The sequence below is a fragment of the Ornithorhynchus anatinus genome, chromosome 9, assembly GCF_004115215.2.
Source record: "Ornithorhynchus anatinus isolate Pmale09 chromosome 9, mOrnAna1.pri.v4, whole genome shotgun sequence".
Classification (NCBI taxonomy): Eukaryota; Metazoa; Chordata; class Mammalia; order Monotremata; family Ornithorhynchidae; genus Ornithorhynchus; species Ornithorhynchus anatinus.
Genome location: NC_041736.1, coordinates 17,481,804 through 17,494,103, shown reverse-complemented (window position 1 = coordinate 17,494,103; position 12,300 = coordinate 17,481,804). Strand labels below are relative to the sequence as shown.

The following is a 12,300-nucleotide window of genomic DNA, read 5'->3' as shown; positions in this document are numbered from 1 at the left end:
GCAGCTACTGAGAGAGATACAGTTACATCTTTGGGCCAGGTAGAAGGATTGTAGCATTCAACTTAGGTTTTTGTGCAATCCAATGCAAACATGGGGAAGCTATTCTCCTTTCCTTCCTCCCCACAGATAGCCCAGAAAGTACCTCTAAAGCATCCCTCCACAACTTTCCAAAAGCTCCACATTCCTTGTCCTCCCACCACAGCCACAGAAGGATGGAAATTCAGCCTGTCCCTAGCCAGTGTATCAGCAAGACCTATGGATGGATAGGCAGCATGATCTTGGGTTCTTAGAGTGGACATTAATAGATGTTCCTCCTCTCGCCCATTCTCTGGGATAGGACCATGTCAAGAAATGTGGTCTCTTCATAAGGACAAGAAATGTGGTCTCTCCATAACCCTGACGTGTGAACTCTCGCCATAAATTAGAAGGAGCGTGGCCTAGTGGATAGAGCGTGGGCCGAAGGAGTCAGAAGGACTTGGGTTTTAATCATGGCTCTGCCACTTATCTTCTGTGTGTCCTTAGGCAAGTCACTTCACTTTGTTTCAGCTGTGTGACTTTGGGCAAGTCACTTAACTTCTCGGTGCCTCAGTTACCTCATCTGTAAAATGGGGATGCAGACTGTGAGCCCCACGTGGGACAACCTGATTCCCCTGTGTCTACCCCAACGCTTAGAACAGTGCTCAGCACATAGTAAGTGCTTAACAAATACCAAATACCAACATTATTATTCAGTAACCTCATCTGTAAAATGGGATTAAGATTATGAGTCCCATGTGGGACGTGGACTATCTCCAACCTGATTAGCTTGTATCTACCCCAGCTTTGGTACAATGCATGGCATACAGTAAGTGCTTAACAAATACCATAAAAGATAAAGAATTGAACTGAGGGCAGACATTGAGGAAGGAAACCCTATTTTCTATCCAAGATATTATGTTAAATGTTCTGATGTAAAACTGCCCTTTTCAGTGAACCATTGGCTTTCTTTTAGTCAAGGTTGCAAATGTCATTTCTATACTAAAAAGGCTGGATCAAAATTTCTAGAAGCCGTGATAACTTTAAAAAATGGCTGGCATGGAGGCTAGACTGGTGATCTAGGCCATATGCGGTTAATATGATTTTTGGCAAGGCTCTATAGTGCAATTCAAAGGAAGGGCTTATGCTAATTTGTACTAACATTAAATGGGTTTAGTCAAGCATGACTGCACACCCAACTGGAAATGTTTCATTGCTATCAAAATATCATGTAATTTCACATGCAAATGAACCTATTTAATAACATTTAAAAAGCTCAAGTTTTCCCTTTGTTTCTGGTGATGGTCATCAGACAGCATGTTAAAAATGAGCTAAATATCCTTTTACTACACATCTGCTAGCCGTGGGTGACAGTCTTTGGCTCTAGTGCTCTCCCAAGCGCTGGCACAAAACCTTGATTATTTCCCCATTTATCCATTTATTCCCTGGCAGACAAAATTCACAGTACTGGCATCAGTTCATAATAACAACTAAGCAGTGCTGTTTCACTTAAGTCGATGGAAAAAGTATTAAATGTATTCTGAACAATATATTCTATGCTTAAGTATTTTGATATGCACATCAGAACCTAACAGCCATACTATTTATATGGTGAATCAAATGGAACATGCTCTGGTATAATCCGGTGCTATCAAATAACTAAAAGGAAAATTTCAGAAGCCTCTGATTTCAACTGTGATTTGGGTTTCAATATGTAAGTACCATAAAATCTACCAAAGCATTGTTTGTATGGTGGTTGTGATCTTGAAAAATGCCAGATATTCTGTTTCTTCTAAACCTTTGAATCAGTGGTAAGAATAGGACTGAAATATAGGTGAATAGAAGAAATCAGAGGAATTCTAAGGTCAGCATGGCTTACTGCAGTTGAGCAAAGAAAGACTGTGAGCCCTTCGTGGGACAGGGGCTGCATCTGACCTGATTAACTTGTATTTACCTCAACATTTAGTTCAGTGTTTGGCACAAACTAAGTACTTAACAAATACCGTAAAATTATAAGTAAAACTCCAAGAGAATTTTGAGACAAAAGAGGCAAAGATGAAATCAACCCCAAGTACTGCAAGCAACAATCATGACAGTTCGAGAATGGGGTTTGTGGGTCCCATATTGTCCTTTTTAGTCACATACACTCCCATAATCTTGGTGTCAAATTCACTGGCATAATCTTTTGAGTATGAAGGACAACTAAGTGTGCTTAATGAAGCAGGGTGGCCTAGTGGAAAGAGTCTGGGCCTGGGAGTCGGAGGACCTGGGTTCTAATCCTGGCTGTGTCATTTGTCTGCTATGTAACCGTGGATGAGTCACTTAATTCCTTGTGCCTCAGTTCCCTCATCTGCAAAATGGGGATTCATTACCTGTTCTCCTTCCTACTTAGATTGCTAGCCCCATGTGGGATCTGATTATCTTGCATCTCCTTCAGCAGTTAGTAGAGTGCTTGGCACATAGTAAGGACTTTAGAGATACCATTATTATTTGTATGTGTATATTATTCGTATATATAAAACAGATGAACTATATTTTATTATACATATACATGCATATATGTATTTATATATATCATAGCTTCTTGGATCATTAATAAGTTGGGTGGAACATTGAAGCCATCAGTGTAGTGGCAAGTTTGAACCAGCTTTCTCTTATCATGCCTTTAATTGAGAATGATACTGAGAGATCACTTTATCCCCATTTCCACAAGAAAGAAGTCATGACACTCAGACCAAGTATCACCTTCATGTCCCTAGAATACAATTACCAGTATTATCATTATTCTCTTAAACACTTACATAATTAATGGACAGGAAACATGTCTGCTAATTTTGTTGTATTGTGCTCTCCCAAGCATGTAATACAGTGCTCTACACATAGAAAGCATTCCAAAAATACCACTGATGGATCATTTTTTTCTGTTAAAATTTAGTGATAAGGCGCAGTAGCATCTTCTACACATTTCCTTTCTATCCAATTTAACTGCTTAGGGGAATTTCAACTCTCCCACGTAGAGAAATCAACTATCCCTCTTGAAAAAGAAACTCTTAATGAAGTCCACAATGGTGTCCTCCTGTCCTTTGCAGTGTCAAGTTCTGTGTTACTCACCAGCTGGCAGTCCCCATTCCTAATGAGCCGCAATGTCCTGAAATTGTGGAGTGGAGCAGGCTTCTGAGTCATTACCTCCATAGCTAAAGCAAAGCCTTTTTTCCTTGGGTGGTATGATGATCTGTATTTTTGTTGCTGCTGCTGCTTATTCTTTTGTTTTTGCTTGTATGTTGCTTTACCCCTGGTTTTCACAAGAAAGTGGTAAAAAAAACCTAGTTCTTAATAAGCCAATCTGTGTATCATTCTCAAAGAAGGCTTACCATTAAATGGGTGAGGGCCCAGAGGTGTCCTCTGGTGCCACTGAGGTCTCAGGCATATTATAATCTGTGGCCACCAAAAGCATCCATTCTTCTCACCAGTCTTCTCAAAACGCATGCCTCCGGACACAAGGAGCTGAGCAAGGGAGTGTGGATGGCTTGGTGCAAATCATCACCACTACCACAAAAGCAACTGAAGTGCATGTCCTGCTGAAGGTAGGATAGACCTTTCCCCTCTCAACCACCAGTATTTGAATAACGCTATCCCAAGTGACAAAGGGCTAGAAAAGTTGTCCAGCAATATTTTCATGAATTATTAGTAGTAGTGGTAATAGTAATTGAATGATATTTATTTGAATGGGATTTAATGAGTGCTTACTGTGCGCACAGCACTGTAATAAGCACTGGGAAAGAATTATACAAGTGGAATTAAGCGTGGTCCTTTTCCATCAGGGGGCTCACAATGGAAAATGAAAGTATACCACCATTCTAACTCAAAGACATTCACAGAGTCTCGCTGCCGGTGGTATCATCTTCAAACCAAAGGACAACTCTACTCGGACAGGGAGGGTTGTTAAAAACAGGACAGTTTCATCTTCCAGGAGTGGCTAAGGTGTGGCCTTGCCTGAAAGCAGAGATGGCTTCTGCCTATTCCTTCCAGGCTCTGATTCATTCCATGGAAGTTTGATGTCTGCTGAACTCCCAGTTTGTCTTCACCAACTCCAGCAAAACACAGCCTTCAGCCTCTAAAGTTGTCCATCACTGTATTCCTACACTTACAGATGGACCTGGCCTCAAATAGGGAAAGTACTCAGAAGAGCCAGAATATTGAGTATGGAAACAGGAACATTTGGTTCCAAATACAATCTCAAATGACCTTTAGTATTTAAAACAATGAAACAACAAATTGCTCCAAAAATAGAAAGTCTAGCTGATGGCAGCACAAAATACCATTTACTTCTCTGACAAGAATTGGTGCTATCACTCTTCCCATGGAAATTATAGAATGTAGTATAATTTAATGTGAAGAAGCCAAGTTTTGAAATCAGACAATCAGGGTGGGTGAACTTACACAATTGACTTTCTGCACTGGACCTTAGCTTTCCCATCTATAAAATTGGAATTATTAATCCATGCTTCTGCAGCTTTCACCAGCATCTTCTTTCAATCAGTTAGTCAATAGCATTTATTGAGCACCTACTATAATAATGTTGGTATTTGTTAAGCGCTTACTATGTGCCAAGCACTGTGCTAAGCGCTGGGGTAGACACAGGGGAATCAGGTTGTCCCACGTGGGGCTCACGGTCTTAATCCCCATTTTACAGATGAGGGAACTGAGGCACAGAGAAGTTAAGTGACTTGCCCACAGTCACACAGCTGACAAGTGGCAGAGCTGGGATTCGAACTCATGAGCCCTGACTCCAAAGCCCGTGCTCTTTCCAATGAGCCACGCTGCTTCAATGTGTAGCTGTACTATGCTTCAATGCTGTACTATGTGTAGCACACTACACTAAGCCTTTGAGTGAATACAACAAAATAAAGACAGGATCCCTGCCTTGAAGTAGCTTATAATCTAATTAAGAAGCAGTGTGGTCTAAATGGAAAGAGCATGGACTTGGGAGTCAGAGAACAAAGGTTCTGATCCCGGTGCTCAACAGATCTAATAATTATTACTAGTTATGGTATACAATGTCTAGTTTGTGCTAAACTCTATGTTAAACCCTGAGGTAGATACAAATACAAGATCAGACACAGTCCCTGTCTGTTATGGGGCTCACAATCTAGATGAGGGAGAGAAGGCGGCTCAAATTATTTACAAATAGGAAGAATGTGAAAACAGTTGATATCAAGAGTATAAAGAGATGAGTCAATTTGTGGAAAAGAGGGGCTTAGCCTTTGAAATGAGAAGCAGTGTGGTCTAGTGGATAGAAAACAGTCCTGGGAGTCAGAAGGACCTGGGATCTAATCCCAGCTCTGCCTCTTGTCTACTGTGTGACCTTGGGCAAATCCTTTAAGTTTTCTGTGCCTCACTTACCTCATCTTTAAAATGAGGATTTAGGCTGTCAGCCCCGTGTAGGACCTGCTTACCTTGCATCTACCCCATATATCTTACTATATGCCTGGCACATAGTAAGAGCTTAACAAATACCACTGGAAAAAAAAAAATCTGGCACTCTTCAGAAAACATGTTTTCTAAGTTATTGCTGATTTTTGTACCTTCTCTTCTTGGAGTCCAGAGAATCTTTAGGATTTGGTTCTTAAAGAAATACCCATTTCTTTCCAATTGGTATTAATTTTCCTAGGGCTCACATTTATTTCCTGTGGCAGGCAAGACATTTGAAGAGGAGAATTAACTCTTTTAGTTCCTTGGGAGACTATTTATTATGGGAGTGGGCTACTAACTAAATTTTGTAAATAATTGTAGGCCAGTCGACAGTGGAGAGTGAAGTCTGGTTTGAACTCCAGGAGCTACCTGCACACAGGGTGACTCCTTCATGACTTCAAATATAATCACTTCCAAACAGTGGTTTGTGGGGACCTGTGTGCCCAGAGATATTACTTAGCCTCAGAGCTGCAACAGAACAAAGTGGGAGCCGCTGGACCTGAAAAAGTCTGATTCAGAGACAGCCTGAATCCAGTCCAGAGATCTAGACTCTAACTTCATTGTGGGCAGGGACCGTGTCTACCAACTCTCTTTAATTTTTGTTGGCTTGTTATGTATGGTATTTGTTAAGCACTCACTTTGTGGCAGGCACTGTACTAAGCGCTGGGGTAGATACAAGCTAAGCAGATCGGACACAGTCAATCTCTGTGCCTCAGTTACCTCATCTGTAAAATGGGGATTAAGACTGTGAGCCCCACATGGGACAACCTAATCACCTTGTATCTCCCCAGTGCTTAGAACAGTGCTTTGCACATAGTAAGTGCTTAACAAATATCTCCATTATTATTATGATGAGGCAGGCGGTTTTTTTGGAAAGGATTTCCTGTGGACAATTTTCATTCGGTCACAGCCCTACTTGTCTTATGTTATCAAGTCATCTCCTGATTACTGATTACAACCTGATTACCTTGTATCTACCCCAGCACTTAGAATAGTGCTAGGCACTAGTAAGCGCTTAACAAATACCAACATTATTATTATTATTATTATTACTGCCACTGCTAGATGACTGAGCACTGCCTTACTTGGAATGTAGAGAACCTTGAGAACTGTTCCTTCCCAACTGTTCTGCTGCATATCTTGATTCTGAATTGTTGCTCAATTTACTCCATTCTTCCCTTCCCTATGTGCTTGTCTCCTGCCCCTATTTCCCTTTCCCACATACACTTTTAGACTGTAGGCCACCAGTAGATCAAGAACAGTGTCTAATTCAACATCCTGGTGCCTATTCCCAGTGCTTTTCACAGTGCTTTGCACATTATAGTGCTTGACACATTTCAGAAACAGTTATAACCTTGATGTTTGTCAGATGAAAGTTCACAAGTATGTTTGCATGTGAGTTTTGTTTTTCATTTTACATATAATACGAGTATTCTTAAGTAGATGATACAATTTATCATCTGACAATATTCAAGTTAATAAATTATTTCCCCCAGCCTGGATGTTGCCATTTTTATTATATTTCTCTTTTCTACTCCTCTCATTCCCTCACTGTCATTATCTCAGAAGAATTTAATATAGGGGGAGGATCTAGGAACCAGGTAAATGGGAATGGTGAGATTGAATATACACTTTGCTAGGCCTCAGTTGGGAAAATATGAGCTTAGATAAACCAAATCAGTTCAACTTTCTTTCTAGGCAGTGCTATTGGAATGAGAGATGACTGGGAGTAATAGAAGTGAGTGCTTTAAAAGTGTCAGATGCTCCTGTTCTCATAGCCCTGGAACTAGAGAGGTTGGATTGGAAGCCCCCAGATTTCCAATATGCCTGTTCTAAGCCCAGGCATTTTGGGAGCTGAATCCTCACATTCTTCCTGGCTGGGAACCACATCCACAGATGTTTTTAGGACCATGGATGCCTTTGTGGGACATGGGGCCATGATTAATATCCCTCCATCTGATACTTGGGCTCTTCAGCATCATAAAAGTAATAATATTTATTCAGCTCTTTCTGTGTGCAGAACACTGTACTAAATGTTAAGAATGAATGCACAGGTGGGAATTAGGAGTTCCTGTCCCTTGGGAGGGGCTCTGCCAATTAAGCACTGTATACTTAGTCACCCACCCCAGAGCACTGAAGTACCTGTCTTTGCACTCTACTACTTCCTCCTAGCTGTAATTATTTTAATTTCTCTCTCCTCCTCTAGACTCCTTGTGGACAAGGATTGTATCTTCCCAATTCTAATGTGTTGTATAGTACAGTGCCTTGCACACGGTAGGAGCTCAGTAAATAAGACTGATCAATTGAGGATAAAGCAAATAGTCTTGCATTTCAGCTAAAGGAATTTAGTCCATACAGGAGGAAAAATACCAAAGAGCAAATATAATTAAGCACTGGATAAGGTACTGAAGGAGAGGGGGAAAAAAATCCTAAAACATAATAGGAATCCATCAGTTGGGATGAAGGTAGATGAATCTGCCTAGAAGCAGTGGGGAGGGATAGATGATCTCTTGAGTCCCTTTTGACTTTGTTTCTATATTTCCAATTTATTAGCCCATGCAGCAATAGTTTACCACTAAAATCATCCAATTGAGTTACTAGAGATCATTTATGTCTCAAAGGACATGAGTGCATTGTGGGATCTGTCAGATTTATTACTGCAGGCTAATAATTACATTAATTCAAGGCAGCCTGAGTGGATTCAAAAATCAAAATGAGTAACAGTACAAAATTTACTATGTCAATTGCGGTGAGTTGCTTTAAACAGTACTTTTAAAATGTTCATTATTTTAGCCTGTACATACATATAGCACAAGCACACATGCATGAGAAAAAATAATTAAAAATGCTTTCAGCCATCACTGACAATAATGTACTTTTATATCCTCTCATGGAGTTTTTTTTAATCTTATTCATATGATATCCTACTTATTTTATTTCTTGCAACTCCCAGCAAGAATTCATGCATCTGGGGAGGGGAGGTTTTTGAAATGTTGATAGAAGGCAGAGATTTTACCTGTAATAATAATAATAATAATGTTGGTATTTGTTAAGCGCTTACTATGTGCCGAGCACTGTTCTAAGCGCTGGGGTAGACACAGGGGAATCAGGTTGTCCCACGTGGGGCTCACAGTCTTAATCCCCATTTTACAGATGAGGTAACTGAGGCACCGAGAAGTTAAGTGACTTGCCCAAAGTCACACAGCTGACAAGTGGTAGAGCCGGGGTTCGAACCCATGACCTCTGACTCCAAAGCCCGTGCTCTTTACAGTGAGCCACGCTGCTTCTCAATCAATTTCCAAATCTTTGCTCAGAAATGGTTGTGGGGGGCCAAGAACTGCTGAGTAGAGCATCCCCTTGCTATTGTCATGTAACTACAGGCAACCAAGCACTTTTATCTGCCTGACAGATGATACACACACACACACACACACACACACACACACACACACTCTCAAACTCAAGTAAAAAAATACTTTAAACCACAAAAGTTTCTCTAAACACACACCTACACAACTGTTACTTTTTTGATATGAACTAAAACCACACCCAAATGAATTGATTTTTGACATTTTAATTAAATCCTTCCTGTTACTTAAATGCATCTTGCAGCAGTCAAACACAAAACAAGAAAAGTTTGATTTGATTCCTCTCTCCTCTTACAATGGTACTAAAAAGCACACTGTGTTCAGCAAACAGGATATGAGAACCTACAAATATTATCTACATCTGACAAATCTACAAACATTTTGAAGGGAAGAGTGATGAAATCCAGAGTGAAAGTAAAGCGGGCACCCCAGGAATAGTTCACTGTTAATTTTTTTTTTAAACACCATTGCAGGAGTTTCAGTATGACTTATTTCTTATACATAAAAAATAAATGGTGGTATTTGTTAAGCGCTTAGTATGTGCAAAACACTGTTCTAAGCACTGGGGGATACAAGGTGATCAGATTGTCTCACGTGGGGCTCACAGTCTTCATCCCCATTTTACAGATAAGGTAACTGAGGCCCAGAGCAGTTAAGTGACTTGCCCAAAGTCACACAGCTGGCAGGCTGCGGAGCCAGGATTAGAACCCACAACCTCTGACTCCCAAGCCCAGGCTCTTTCCACTGAGCCATGCTGCTTATACTTTCTTATACCTTTTTTCCCTCCTTTTCTCTTTCTCCCTCTTCTTTTCCTCCTGACCATTGTTTTTTCCTCCTCTCCATCTCCCTTGGACTTGCCTATTTTTGGTTCCATGCCTATCTAGTCTCAGGAACTTTTACACATCTGTAAAAGGAAATAGCACCTTTCTTTTGACCAGTCTATGTTCCTCAGCAATAGACACACATTTAGGAGACCTCTAGCAGTCCTCTGAAAGTGACCACCCTCCACATTCTGCATGATGACATCATGATGCTGTGAATGTAATACAGTGGGCTAATGTCATTATGCCATGCTACACACAAAAAGTAAAATATCATATAAAACATTTGGAAGAGCAATTCCCCGTCTCCACTTATTATTATCATTATTATCATATTTGTTAAGTGCTTATTATGTGTTAGGCACTGTTTTAAGCACTGGGGTAAATGAAATTCCTTGTTCCACTTGAAGCTCACAGTCAAAGAAAAAGAGAAAACAGGAATTGAATGCTGGAAACTGTAAAAATATTTTACAGTTGGGAAAATGGAGAAGTTAAGTGACTTGCCCCAAATCACACAGTAAGCAATTGGTAGAGCTGGGATTAGAACCCAGGTGCCTTAACTCCTAGGCCTGCAGTCTTTCCATTAGGTCATACTGCTTCTCATGGGCCTTTTATCATGCCCCAGCCTCTGGACCACATGCCCTGGACAGCTCAGCTCCAAGATCCAAACTTATGCTCAGCTAATTGATCACTTCCATGCCATTGCCATCTTTGAGAAGGGCAGGGGCCTGGCCATCTTTGAGAAATCCTGGCCCCACCATGCAGTATCTTGAGACAGTGGCTTATTTGGCTCCTGTCTGAAGCTGGCAGTGGTTATGTACTACTATATTGTACTCCCTGCTTTTATTCTTACATGAAATAGGGTAAGGGGTTGAAAGAAATGGGCTATCGCAGGTCTTTTTCATTGTGTTGCTCAACGGAGGATATGGAAAACCATACTAACATAGTAGATGTTACGGGAAGCCATGATAAGCATCACTAAGGCCCAATCTTCAGTGAAGGGAGCAGGCAGTTACTTCATCTGTAAAATGGGGATTGAGACTGTGGGTCCCAAGTGGGACAGGGACTGTGTCCAATCCAATATGCTTGTATACACCCCAGTGCTTAGTACAGTGTCAGGCACATAGTAAGTGCTTAACAAACACCATAATTATAATTATTACTATTATTTAGGGGTTCTGACATCTGACTGATGTTTGCCAGATTTTTTCTTCCCTCAGGATGGCATGTGCCACAAAGACATTACCTGAGCCAATCTGAATCACCTAGTTTGGAAGGTATTAGGTACGACCAAAGACCAAAAATCTCTTGGAAATTTTAAGGCTTAAAAATCTGCTCAAAGTACTTTGACTTTCTTCTGTATTGTTAATGCATGAAATTTAAATAGAAAGCCACTCATTGGAATGTGAAAGTTACTTAAGGATTATTCATAAAGATAATTTAAATCATTGGGAAGCAGCATGGCTTAGTGGGAAGAGCACAGGACTGGGATCTGTAAAATGGGGCTTAAAGACCAGTTCTCCCTCCCTCTCCTAATGTGAGCTCCATGTGGGTCATGGTTTGTGTCTGATTTAATTGTATTTACCCCAGGGCTTAGTACAGTACTCGGCATGGCATGTAGTAAGTGCTTAACAAATGCCGTTGTTTATTTTTTGTGCCAAGCACTGTAATAAGCACTGAGATAATAATAATTGTGGTATTTGTTAAGCACTTACTAGGTGCCAGGCACCATACTAAGATTCAAACTAATCAGGTCGGACCCAGTCACTGTCCCACTTGGGACCCACAGTCAAAAGAGCAGGAAGTAGGATTTAATCCCCATTTAACATATAAGGAAACTGAGGCAAAGAGAAGTGACGTGATCTGCCCAAGATCACAATGGAGTCAAGTTTTAGAGCTAGGATTAGAATCAATTAATTAATGGTATTTATTGAGCGCTTTCTGTGTGCAGAGCACTGTAATCAGAGAGTATAACCTTAAACTTTGCAATTGAATAAATAATATTAACAATGAATGCTTAAGGAGGGTTTCCATTCAAAGCAAGCCAGCTGCTCCAGTTGAACTGATCAGAAGCTTTGACAATGCATCTTTGTACTCACTGTGGTTTCTCTTTCTGGGACCACTTATTTTCTCTGCAAACTGACCAAGTATAAGGAAATGTATGTAGAAGAAATATATAACAATAGAATTATCTCTTGCTATTTTAAAATTAAAGCAGGAACAATGCCATTAAAATATGTGATCGAACAGATTCACATTTCTCAGCTCTTGCCTTTAACCATAAGTTTACACAGTCCATTTTCTCCCTTTCATGCTCTTCCCTTTTTTCTTTCAGTGGATTCTTCCTAAAAATGACAAGACCCCTTGGATGTGTTACACATGGTGGCAGAGGATTAAGGATGAGCTCATAATCTGGTACCGTTCCTGGGTTTCAAAAAGCTGTTTTAGCTGTGAAAGAAAAGCAGCAATCTTTAATTCAAGAACATTCCAACATGAGAACGGAAGCTGAAAAGAAGCACAAGAGAAAAGACCGTCCAAGTGGTTTTGAATGGTTCAAACTAAAGGTTAGAAATCTGCTGAAGCTGTCTTCTGCATCATTTGTTGTCATGGGTGAGAGAAGTACA

The 12,300-nt window shown here is 40.5% G+C and overlaps 1 long non-coding RNA gene across 5 annotated transcripts in view; it reads left to right on the top strand.

Moving 5' to 3' along the window:
• LOC103171027 overlaps positions 1 to 12,300 on the top strand; it is a 123,394-nt gene that overhangs the window by 105,617 nt on the left and 5,477 nt on the right. For 4 of the 5 annotated variants that reach the window (XR_003761939.2, XR_486551.3, XR_003761937.2 and 1 more), the window contains one exon: positions 12,012 to 12,240. This is a non-coding gene — a long non-coding RNA (uncharacterized LOC103171027). Of the gene's footprint in view, positions 1 to 12,011; positions 12,287 to 12,300 lie in introns of all 5 variants that reach the window. The other variant, XR_003761938.2, reaches the window with a different exon arrangement.